A 12,877-nucleotide genomic window follows, 5' to 3' on the forward strand; every position below is an offset into this window, starting at 1 on the left:
GGCTGCAAGGAAGACTCTTCTCCCTTCAGCAACAGATCCTCTTTCTGACCTGGCTTCTTCTGAGAAAGGAGCAGGGTTAATGAGAGGTACACAGTGCAGTCAGCAGGGGCTGCTGAAATACATGGTATGATCATATTAAATTGGCAACAGCGACTGTGTATCTCCAGTGGAGAGAATTGGGGTTGTTCAGCCTGGGGAAGAGAAAGCTCTGGGGAGAGCTTAGAGCAGCTTCCAGTGCATAAAGTGGATGATGAGAAATCTGGAGAGGGGTGTTTTACAAAGACATGTAGTGGCAGGACAAGGGGGATGGCTTTGAACTGACAGAGGGGAGATTTAGATTAGATATTAGGAAGAAATTCTTTACTGTGAGGGTGCTGAGGCACTGGCACAGGCTGCCCAGAGAAGCTGTGGCTGCCCCATCCCTGGCAGTGCTCAAAGCCAGATTGGACGGAAGTTTGGAGCAACCTGGTCTAGTGGAAGGTGTCCCTGTCCATGACAGGGGGTTGGAACTGGATGAGCTTTAAGGTCCCTTCCAACCCAAACCAGTCTGGGATTCTATTCGATCAAAGCTTGTCTCAGAAATTTGTTTTTTATGCACCAGCCTCCCTCAAATTTAAATACAGTCACTATAGACAGATCCCAGTCCCGTAGAAGCTGAAATCAAGATTCCTGAGATCCTGTGCTACTGCCCACCCCTAACCCAGCCCTCCTCTGCAAGAGTGTGCCTGATGTTCTTTTGGAAAAATCATATTTGTGCCTTTGCAACTCTGATGGCTGAAGAAATCATTAAAAATTATGCCTTAGCTTCCAGCAGCAGCTGACAACTTGAAACCTGAGTCCTATTTAAATTGTCCTGAAGGGCTCTGAAACAAAAATGAATGCTTAAATATCAGTTTTGTTTAACTAATTATGTTTCCCAGAATTCTGGCAAATATGCAAGTGTCACGGTGCTGCCCAGCTCTCTGTGGGTGCCAATCCCATCCCACGGTTTTCCCTGCAGGATGCGGCACCCCCTTAACTTCCACCCTGCAGCAAACACACAAAAACTGGAAACATGAAGGCTGAGTATAATAAACCAAATTTTGTATATAGCCCCATACAGCGGTGCATGGTATTCTGCTTATATTATTTACACACTAAAAATACAGCTTCACACTGAAAGGTAGCAGTAAAAATAGATGAAACCACAGCATGCAATGTTCAGCTGAGCACAAAAGAGCAGAGTGTTACAATCCTGTCAGTGGATTGAGCTGTCAGTGTCATCTGAGCCCCTTCTTCCATAGTATGTTTAGGCTGTAACACTTAAGAGGCTGGATCTATACTGGAAAACCCTTGCGGCAAAGAAGTATCAGGAAACAGTGCAGAAACAACTTGTACCACCCCAAATCACTGTTCCCAAGGTAGCTATTGCTGGCATTACTGGCTTGAAAAACAGGATCCACACCACAGTTCTTGCCACATCTGGTCACCCACATCTCGTATGGGGCTACCAACCCAGCTTGGAGCATTCATATAGCGTTCATCACAGAGGTACCACTACATTTCATAAGTATGTCAAGTGGAAACAAACCTAGGAGAGACCACATCAGCAAGAACACAGCAACAGTCTAAATGCGGGCAGCTTATGCGCAATATTAAATAATTCAGCTGTTAGAGCTAGCTGTGAGCCCACTAAGCTTATGAAAGGCTCTGCATGATACAGTTTCCTGCAAAAGCACAAGAATAACCCTGAGTGCCCTAGGAGGGAATTTGCAGCCTGGTTCACACAGCCAGGTTTCTATCAGAGGTATTGTTTTGTTTCACCTCACAGTGCCAACCCCAGCTACTTCACACAGCCTACAACAACTCCAGCAGGAACTGCACACTGTAACATAGATCCAAAGTTCTAAACCACCTGCAGAGTAGGGACTTAGAAAGGCAGAAGGATGCCAGAGAGCCTGGGAACCAAGCCCACTAGCCCCTGTCTGCTGCAGAATGTTTCCCTTCAAAGAGAAGATGCTCTGGCACTGTAAACAAACCATCCCTGAACCTTCTGCGTTATCTCACCCAGTTATAACATACTGTCTTCTCTCCGCTGCCTCTTTCTGTCTGATTTTTGCAGCAACACTTCAGTTCTATGTTTGTGAAGTTATCGCTTTCCACAGTGAAAACACCTACGATGTCAAGCTTTAGGTTGCAAAACCATACAGGAGGAATAGGGAGGCTGGAAGAAACACTTCTTTGTGTACAGAAATATTCTGCCAGCTGCAACAGGAAAACAATACATGGAAATAGCAGCTTAATGGGACCCAAGCAAAACAATGAGGCTTTTTGAAACTTTCTCTTGTTTCTGAAGGGCTTTATTCAAAACCTCCTAAAAGCCAAGCAGCTGTCTGTATTACAGGTGATAGGAACACCCTGGAGCACCCTTCCTGGAGCAGGATTTTGCTGTGTCACTGTGAACGTATCTTCCACAGCCTTTAGATGGTTCTCCTCCATGAGAATACGGGTGTAGTGACTTAAACACATCGAGTTTAGCTATCAGTCCACTACTTAGATTTCTGACAAAGATTAGCACTGATACACAGTATTTTCTTCTCTTAATCCTCTACAGTGCTCACTACCACTGTAGACACAACTTCCTTGTTATACGTATGTTTTGACAAAGGCAAAACAAAGATACGGTGTACTCCAGAACTGATGGACAAACACAGTGAAGGGGAAACCATTGCATGAATTTGGTTTTTTGTCTCATTCTAGCCATTTATCACCCACAAGGTTTGGGAATCATTTCACACTTACACACAAGATACTCACACATGGACAGGTGAAGATAGGCAGGTGCCTCTGCCTGCAATGATCCTAAAATCTCAAGAGCCTGAAGTGGGTGCAGGCACTTCTGCACTAGCTCAGCAGCATTTATGAGCTCTGACGCATTTATCTGCTGCTCTGAGACACGTGATGGTGCACAGACATGTCCTACACAGGAATATGAATTTCTGGATCTGATAATCACAAGGCAGGACTCTTTACCCTGCACACATCTTCATGCCCTAAGCATGCTCCAAGGGATTTAGACTCAAATTTTGCATACCCAGAATGTAACGCTACTTTTAATTAAACCCTTTACTGATTTCAGAAGTGCTCTTTAGGCTCTTCACTCTTGGCCTCTAGTGCTGGGCAGGGCAAAAACTATGCTTTTAAAAAACCCTATCTTTCCAAGTTGTCAAACAAAGAGGGTAGGCTGATGCCTCCAGTCTGCACAGATAAAGTCTGGAGTGTGATTGCTTCATATGCAGTTGATCATACCATACAGCATCTAGGCCATTAGGATGGAGTTCCACCCTGATTGCCAGCAAGGTGTTTCTACACACTTGATACCTGAAGACTTTGTGGAACTCCATGTTGACGAAAACTTTCTTCAAGATTGCTTTGGTTGACAAGATTTACCCCTCTTACTCAGTGGGGCAGTATAGGGCATTTTTTCTTAGCAGCAGCTAGCTAAAACAACCTTCACATCCAGCTGCTCATACCCATTCCCAAATTGTCTTTCCTAATTGCACTGCTATAATTTTGTGTTTGCTGGCTTGTTCCTTTTCATCCAGATGCAATAAACCTTCCATCCAAAGGACATCTGCAGATAGAGTTGAATTAACACAACCAAGGTAGCTACAAGCAGAAGGGAACAATTTCAGCTTTGCCATCAAGACAAATATGCATGAAACTATACCACTAGTATTGTTTCTCCATATAAAAATGCATGTGTGGTAATCTGGTCCACTGCAGAGGATGGAGAAATGCTGACAGAAGGTTATCAACAGATCCTTCTGCAAGAGCAATGATTGCTCAGCATGTGTGGGTTTCCCACCTCTTTTAAGATGACAACTTTCATGGCTTCTGATAAAAGAGATTTTAACTAAAACGTGCAGGGGGGAGAAGGAGGAAGGAGGAAAGGGAGAGACATATAGCAACATTTTGTTACCTGACATTGAGATACCTGAATCAGGCACGTACAATAGCAATCCCTTCCTTCTAGCTGAAACATGAGCTTGATCAAGTAGGTATCCAAAGCAGGGTTGCCTTACATTTGTTGCTTTGAAATTCATCATCTCCCTTCCTTCAACTGGAAACCTTTGGGTCAGAGTGCTTACATGTCTCTGAAGGACAGTTGGGTGCAGTAGCTGCTCTAAGTGTTTGGGATGAGGTGATACATATGCCTATTCCTGGACAGGGAAGGAGGAAAACACCACTGTCATCATTAGTGGTTCCTTCCTAAGCTCCACAGTGCATCCTAGTCATTTTTCTGGGCTCTCAGGAAAGATCTGCCACAGGACTTGAACCATCAGTTCAGCAAGGAGGCTCATAGTGCTCTGCTTCTTGCCTAGCCTGCACATCCCCTCGAGTGCATCAGACTCCAGCACTGTGCATGGGCATGACAGCAGCAAACATCTGCTGGATGTTAAAAGACATTGCAAAAGATGGTCAGAATGGACCCACTTCAGTCAAAGCGATTTAAGTCAATTTTAATCATATTTAAAAATCAGCAAGCAGGAAATGTTGTTTGAGGTCACTGATTTTAATCTCAGTTTATATTTGTTTCTAAGAGAGGGTGAGTCTCAGACTTGCAGGAATTAAGACCTGTTTATTTGCATCTGAACACAGTTCAATGCTACAGGGTTTCTTTTTCTCAGCTGTAAAGAAAGTGATGTGTATTTAAACAATACTACAGCTGATCCAAATCAGAGAGCTGAATGTGCCCAGGGTGTTTTCTATTATGTAGGCTACTTTTACTTTACATTTCTAGTTTATGCCCCTTGAACATTCGTAAAAATGCAGTTTTAAAAAATATAAATAAAATCATGTCTTTATGTGCCAAATTAAACTCCCAAACATGAAGTTGGAAAGGTTTTCATAATGCAGAAAAGCACTCAAGACAAAAAACAAAAAGCAAAACAACAACACAGAACCGTGTCTTCTTCAGCTGCTGAACTGAGTCAACTGTTGAAAGGGAAAAACAGCTGGAGACCAGTAGCCTTTTCTAGGGATGAATACAACTTCTCTGAAATTTTGACATCTCAGAGAATTCTTTCTTATGGAGCTGGTTCAGTTTGGGATTTGATTATGAAGAGCCAGCAAGGCAAGGGGAGGGAGAGAAGTACTCTCTTGCTACACTGGGCAAGGCGAGTTAATATGCACAAAAAGCCTGAAGAACAGCCTCAACAGAAGCAATTCTAGTTGCTTGTATTTTGCAAGACACTCACACTTCGCTGTGCTTTATGTGACTTCAGAATTTCAATGTATGCGCTCAGTTCTAATATTTTTGTTTTACAGCAAAAGGCTTAAATTGGACTCAATGATATTGAGGGTCTTTTTCAACCTAAATGATTCTATGAAATAGTTACTTAACTACATGAATAAACTCTAAGAGAAAACTTGCACTAAAAGTCTCCTTTAACATTGCAGAAATTTCACCTGCGGACGGTGCACATGAGCTAACAAGAAGAATGCAGTATCCCACAGGTCATACAGGGGAGAATACTCTAGCCAGCTTAAATCTGAAGTCTCAACAGCAAGGAAGAGGTTGAACAGTGAAACTAGAATTAAGAGAAGTGTTTTTAAAGAACAAAGAAGAAATACCTAAAACTGCAGTTCTGGGGAAGAGAGGTCTCTCATTCAAGTGACTAGTTTCAGCTGAAGTGTAGTTACTTCAGAATTTGCAAGTGAAGGGTTAGTGGTTGTAAGAGAGGGAGTCAGTGTTCTTTAGCATCACTTTGTGTGGCAAAACCAGTGAGAAATCATCCCAGATAGTGAGCTTTCCACTCCAGCCAAATGAGCAGTTAAGCATATGGCCTCTCACAGCCGTCTGAGAGGAAGATAGGCAGACACTGAACCCTCTTTCAGGCTTCCTGCCAAATGTTGGTTGCTAAAGGGACAGAGATGTCATTTTAGCACAAGTGGCAAAGTAAGGTAGATGTATGGTGTGAGTCATTTAGCAGACATAGCTTCTTGATTTAAAAGTAGATGGTAATCATTATGAGCTATCAGCGCAAAATCAGCTTCACACAGACCTGCACAAGGTCTGTGCCCTATTTGTCTTGCATACTCCCAAAAAGCATATTTTCACTTGAGGTCTGGTTTCTCATTTCCTGGTAACCACAGAGCAGTTTCTCTGGATAGAAGCCAAAGCAGCACAAAATGTCTTGCTGGCACTAACATACATATAGCATTTTGTTAGGAGAAATACAATCTTAGTGATTTAAGGAGAGCTTCAGTTCCAGAAGCAGCCATGAGATCAGGCCACTGCAGTGTGAGACTGGTCAAGTGATTATCACAGAACCTTGAAGGAATGCATGTAAGGGAGCCATTCATGGTAGGTTTGATCCAGAGAGGAGAGGCCAAGGAAGTGTTCATTAATAAACAGAAGTTTAATACTAGCATTAAGTCCCTCATCAGAAAGAGGAATACAACCAGGTAGCTTGGCACCTTTTGTTTCACAAGAGGACAGAAAAAGCTTTTCAGAATCCTAATTCAAGCAACTATGCACGCAATCAACTGCATCTTCCTGTTTAAAAATGTCTCTGGACAAATATGAGCAAAGAGGAATTTTTCCTTAATAAAACATGGATTGATATTTTTCCCTTCCACAAAGCATCTTGGATGCACAAGCATGGGAGATTCTTTCTGTGAAGTATATGCATCCAAGTAATTGGTTTTATTTAGCGTTAATTTAGTGTTATATTTTAATTTGAAGGCATGAAAAACATGTACTCCAAAGAAAAAAATTTCCATTAGCAAGAGGAATAACAGCTGTCAAGTCACCTGGGGAGAGAAAAAAGGGGGTTTTCTCTGTAAGACCTTGCTCACTGAACTCAGACCCAGAGATCAGCACTGCAATGGGTTTACTCCACTGTTGCTCTCAACACACAAATGGAATTGTAAGTTTCTTTTCAAAGGAGTGTCCAAATGGCTCCTACACATTGCAGCTGTCCTCACAAACCAGGTCAGCACAGACAGCAAAGCTTCAGAAAGATGCAGTGAAAGTTTCACAGAGGAAAGCCTGAACATGGAAGGGCTCAGAAGCATCTCAGAGGAATGAGTTAAGCATCACTTTGAATTGCAGAGATCTTTGTAAACACAAGTGTGAACACACTGTGGTTTTATCAAAATTATAGCTGACTACTCCTGTTCCCAGTTTGGACATGGGTGAGAAAGCAGGTGTTTGGCTCATCTGCAGTGGCAATAGGCAGGCAATTAAACAGAGCTTTTTTTCTCCAGCAGTTCTGGATAGTGCCATCTCTTTCTCCCCATTTTCCTGCGTGGATAACTGAGTAGATTCAACCACATTTAGCAGCTCCAGTTTAAATGCAGGTAGGGAACTGAAGCACAAAGTCACGCTATCAGTTCTAGCAGAACATTTTGTTCTATTTCAAGGAGCATTTACATTAATTTCCACAGGTACTCCATGGATAGTCAGAAGAAACTAGCAGGAAAGCAAAAATCTCTCCAGGAATGACATTAGTCACGTATTCCTCAGCCCAGCAGAGACGTCTGCAAGAGCTTCATCACCTTAAACTGTCTTCTATCACTAGAGAGGAACATGGCTTGGAAGAACAAGTACTTCATGCTCTTGGCCTGGAAGAATCCTAGTTTAATTTAGGGATTAGTCGCTGTGGGAAGCATAAGGATGCTGAGCCAACAGGGGAGTCAGCTGCACTCTGAGCTTTACAGCTGCAAGCATCACTCTCACTTATTCCACTTTGCCAGCAGAATTGGGAAATAAAGGCTCTTTTCTTTGCTGAACACTCAAGACAGCTTTAAGAGCCATAATATCAGTAGAAAGAAAGCCCCATGCAGCCAATATTGCAAGATTTCTAGTGATACAGTCTGAAAGCAGGAACAAGACTACTGTAGCTGTAACGTTCTGCTGCAGTCTCCAATCAAGCAGGGATCTCATGAAGAGCTATCATCAAAGCAAGCGGATTTCAACAGTACCAGCTCAGTCTGATCTATCTTGTAAGGGTATGGGTTCCTCTTTGAATCCTCCTTCGCATTCCTACCAAGAGCGAGGTTTAAGGCCTGGAGCAGTATATTACTGCCAAAACAAAGCAATCATTTTATGCTTACCAGTGGCTGTTACGCATGAAGGTAGAACAGAACTTATTAGCCCTATGCCTCACACTGAACAGAGGAGAAATTTAGACTTAGAACACTCTCTGCTACTCCTTTGCTAAATTCAAATAAGGTACTTACTGATGCAATTCAAGACCTTCACCAAAAAGAAAGGTGAAGGAGAACATCTCCATTTACATATTTACAATTGTCAAGGTAGCCTGCAAGTTCAAGCAGAGGCTGCTTTGTCATGAGGTCAAGTAGCATCTGGTGTACAGAAGCTAGTATACACAAGTGGCCAAGACCAGATGCAAACTATAAACCACAGCAAAGAGGAAAACTGACGGTGAAGTCCAACTCTTGCTTCTTTGCGTACAAGTGCATTCTTTCCTAGGGCTTGAAAGCTCCACTTTGCACTGGACATATGCAAAAGCATATTTTTCACCTTGGGAAGTGACAAATTGAAAAGGATCTTCTTGATGGAAAGATAACTTTCCTTCTATTCTTGCAGTGTTACTGTTTAACTGCATAATGCAGCAATAGTGCTCTCCCACATCACTGATCTCCAGAAAGTACAATACAGAAAACCACTTCAACCTCTTGGCATATTAATGGGGCTAGAAATAGCTCCTTTGCAAACAAGCACTGCAGCATTGAGGGAGTTATTCTGTTGCTCTTTTTAGAGTCAAGCTTTAACCCCTTTATCCTACTAAGGAACTCTACCTTCAGGGGCAGCACTTAACACCTAGCACACCCGCTAAGGCTAAGCGCAGTGCTCCACAGCTCTGTTTACGCTTAGGAAAGTACTACCACTTCTAAGGGCTCTCAAGGCTCAAGGCGCCTAAGCCGCTGCTGCAAACAGTGTCCCATAACGACTCCACAGAGCAGTACAGAAGGGGCTGAGGTGCCAGACCTGATGTCACCCAGCCACTGCTTTTCAGCTATTTCCATCTCTGTGCACAGCCATTGTCACCCTATGTGCCACATACTTTACTCTCTGCTTATTTACCCTCACTGTGCCTGAAGTACTAGGATCATACCCTGGGCAGACATGAGACGGTGAACCAGACTTGGCCTCAGCCACACAGCAGGACACTTCAGAATCCCAGAGTAGAGATCTAGTAGGCACCAGCCACCACCTTCCCTGCTCCCCAGCCAACCTTCTCCTTTGCAAGCAAGATCTGCCTACTTTGAAGCTGAGTGAACAGGATTGAATTAGTGGCTTTGAGCACCACTTCAAGGCAAGGCTTGATGGGGCTTTGAGCAACCCAGTCTAGTTGACTAGGGTCTAGTGGAAAGTGTCCCTGCCCATAGTCGGGGGTTGGAATTGGATGAGCTTTAAGGTCCCTTCCAACCCAAACCAATCTGTGATTCTATGATTCATGCACCGCTCGAAGGGCTGCAAGAGGCAGACGCCGTGACCCACTCCGGAAAGGAATAAGCAGAAACAGAGTAATGGGGATTTGGCGGGAGTGGGTGCTGCTGGGCGCTCCTTTCTGCAAGGAGCCTGGGGCTGAAATGCGCTGTTGCCACCTGGTGGCACCAACAAAGAGCAAATCAGGTTTGCTTCTAAATCTGCTTACGAGCCCCGGGAGCCATAGAAGCCCCCAGACAGCACGGTCTGCAGGGCAGCGGCGCTGAACAGCCTGGTTCCCACGCGTGGCAGGGAGAGAACAGGGGGGAAAACCCTGAGCTGCTGCAGGCTGAGCCAGCCCCAGCAGTCGGACAACAGCACCAGGCTCGTGTACTCATCTTATAGACAGCCGCCAGACATGCCAGGGACCAGAGGACATCTCACAGCAGGCCATACCCTAGTGCTCTGCTCAGCTCTTCAAGGGATGTTTGCATGGCCTCTCTTGCCAGCAAGGCTGCAAGAAGTTTGTGAAGAGGTACAGAACAATGTGAACCACAGAACAGTTTGGGTTGGAAGGGACCTTAAAGCTCATCCAGTTCCAGCCCCTTGCCATAGGCAGGGACACCGTCCTCTAGACTGGATTGCTCCAAGCCCCATCCAGCCTGGCCTTGAGCAGTGCCAGGGATGGGGCAGCCACAGCTTCTCTGGGCAACCTGTGCCAGAGCCTCAGCACCCTCATGGGGAAGGATTTCTTCCTAATGTCTAATCTAAATCTCCCCTTTCTCAACTCAAAGCCATTCCCCCTTGTCCTGTCACTAAATGTCTTTGTAAAAAGCCCCTTGCCAGATTTCTTGTCAGCCCCTTTAGGCACTGGAAGCTGCCCTAAGGTCTCTGTGGAGCCTTCTCTTCTCCAGGCTGAACAAGCCCAGCTCTCTCAGCCTGCCTCCATAGCAGAGGTGCCCCAGCCCTCAGAGCATCTTTGTGGCCTTCTCTTGACTTACTCTAACAGCTCCACATCCCTCTTGTGCCAGGGCCCCAGAGCTGGACACGGGGCTGCAGGGAGAGTGTTTTGAGTAATCTGTGTGGTTTGAGTAATTTGTCTTTATTCTGGATGTTTACGCCTCTGCTTTGACAGAATAAGTAGAACAGGGAGAAGAAGAGAAAAAGCCAAACAAAAAAACCAACCAACACTAAAGCAGCTTATGCCTGTGAAAATAATATAATAGAGAAAACACAACTTTTTAGAAGTGAGAAGAAACCCCAACAGCATACACAGGCATGTTTGGTTTTTAGCCTTATTTCCCCACAACACGTAATTAACTCTCTGCTGCTTTCCTCTAGCAGAAATACTTCCTTTTTTGCACTTGCTTAACTAACTTCTTTTTAAGTACAGATCTCTTGGAGGCAGTGACTGGGTTTTCTTGCTGCGGAGGTGTTGTTCTTAGTACAATGTGCAGGTAGCTTCTGGGTGCAGAAGCCACAATTATATGTATATATATGCACATTGTGCCCCATGGTTATTCTGCAGTCACAGTTGCTAATGCTAAGGAAAAACCAGCCCAACAAAAGAGAGAGAACTAGATTGCTAGGAATACAGCACTGACTGAAAAACGGGAGCAAGGAGAGTAAGAAAACACTTCTGTTTTCCTTTGGCTCCAGTTGATATATTCTGGGAATTAAATGGAAGTGGTGATGGACACAAATACACCATCGACAGTCATGGAGAAGGCAGGGCAGCCTGCTCCCCAGGGACAGCAATTTGTTCCTGCATTCTTTTGGAGCACATTAATAACCCTCTCCCCACACAAGAAAGTTACAGAAATAGCTGCTTTACAGCGCAGCAGTCATCTCCAGACCTCTGTGTGCAACTTGTCCAAACCACGGTGACCAGCCACTAACCAGTATGTGGTTTCTTCTAGGAAAGAAGACCACACACTTCCTTTGCAACCTTTCCTGCCTGCCCATGGATGCTATTTCTACAAGGAAGGCTGCCCACGGGTCTCAGATGAGGAGGAACATCAGCATACATTTGAATCCCCTCTGACTCCTCTGCTTCTGGGGCAGCTCTAGAACATCTGGACAGCTTTTGTGATTTAAGATGGGCATGCCACACTAAATGCCATATGCTGATCACCTCTGTTAAAGACTTACCCTAAATTCAGCAGACAGAACAGGTGAATGCCCCATGGCAGTGTTCAAGGCCAGGTTGGATGGGTCTTGGAGCAACCTGGTCTAGTGGAAGGTGTCCCTGCCTGTGACAGGGTTTTGGAACTGGATGAGCTGTAAGGTCCCTTCCAACCCAAACCATTCTGTGATTCTATGAATTGCTGTTCCTCCCTGCAGCCATTAGCAGCTCCATATCACTATTATCTTGACACGGTACTAAGGTCTATGGATAAGGTTAGTGCAACAGCTTTTTGGTGTATGCTCAGACTTGACATATTAATTAACATAAACATTGTTGATGAGACTTTTGCCCTCTTGCCTGATGCCAAGAATGAAACTACCTGCCTAAATTAATGAATCTCCGTGACTGGTGGTGGAGAGCCAAGCCATTGAGGTGAAATGACTCCTAAGTAACATACGCAGGAACTCACAACTTAGCCCCTGTGAGGTGATTTGTGCATGTGCAAACAGGGAATGGTTCACCATTGGTCCTCGTGGCAGCAGAACTGGAACAGAACTCCATTCTGCTTTTCCTGCTTCACCAGGAAGCTTTGATTCTTCTGTCTGCTTCTAGATCTAAGCCAACATATTGTGCTGGAATAGGGACATTTAGAAGACACGATCACAGTACTCTGTGGGCCCAGAAGGCTGGTCCTGCAGGTATCAACTCAAGCAACCAGGGATCTAACAGGTAAGACCTTTATTGAAAATCCTCCAACCGACAACCCGTCATTTAAATACACACGTATTATCTCATTGCAAGGGTACCCGATACCAGTCCTCCATCTCATCGATGCTTCTGAGGCACGCTACAACCCTAACCCTGGGAGAACGGCGATGAGAAGCCCTCGCACCCTGCGCCTCACCCCTCCTGCTCCGGGGAACCCGCCCGCTTTGCACCGCCGGGTCCCCCGCAAAGGGGTGGGGGGCACCGGCCGCCTCGTGGAGTGTCGCGGCCCCTCGCAATCACGGGGGCAGCTGGCAGGAGACGAGCTGACACCGCGACACGACGAGGGCAAAGCTGCCCGCTGACACCCGGCCCCTGGAGGGCAAACGAGACCCATCCCTGCCCCGCCCACGACGCGGGGTCCTATGGGATATGTAGTCCCCATGCCCCTGCCCAGGCCGCGCTGCCAGCACAAGAGGACTCCCCGCCCCAGAATACCCCCATAGGGCGCCCCGCCCTCCCCTTCCGCCACGCCCGCTCCCTCAGCCTGCCGGGCTTTGTAGTCCACGGAGGCGCCCTCACGGCCAGTCAGCACAGCGGGA

The sequence above is a fragment of the Psittacula echo genome (genome assembly GCF_963264785.1).
Source record: "Psittacula echo genome assembly, chromosome: 7".
NCBI classification, from domain to species: domain Eukaryota; kingdom Metazoa; phylum Chordata; class Aves; order Psittaciformes; family Psittacidae; genus Psittacula; species Psittacula echo.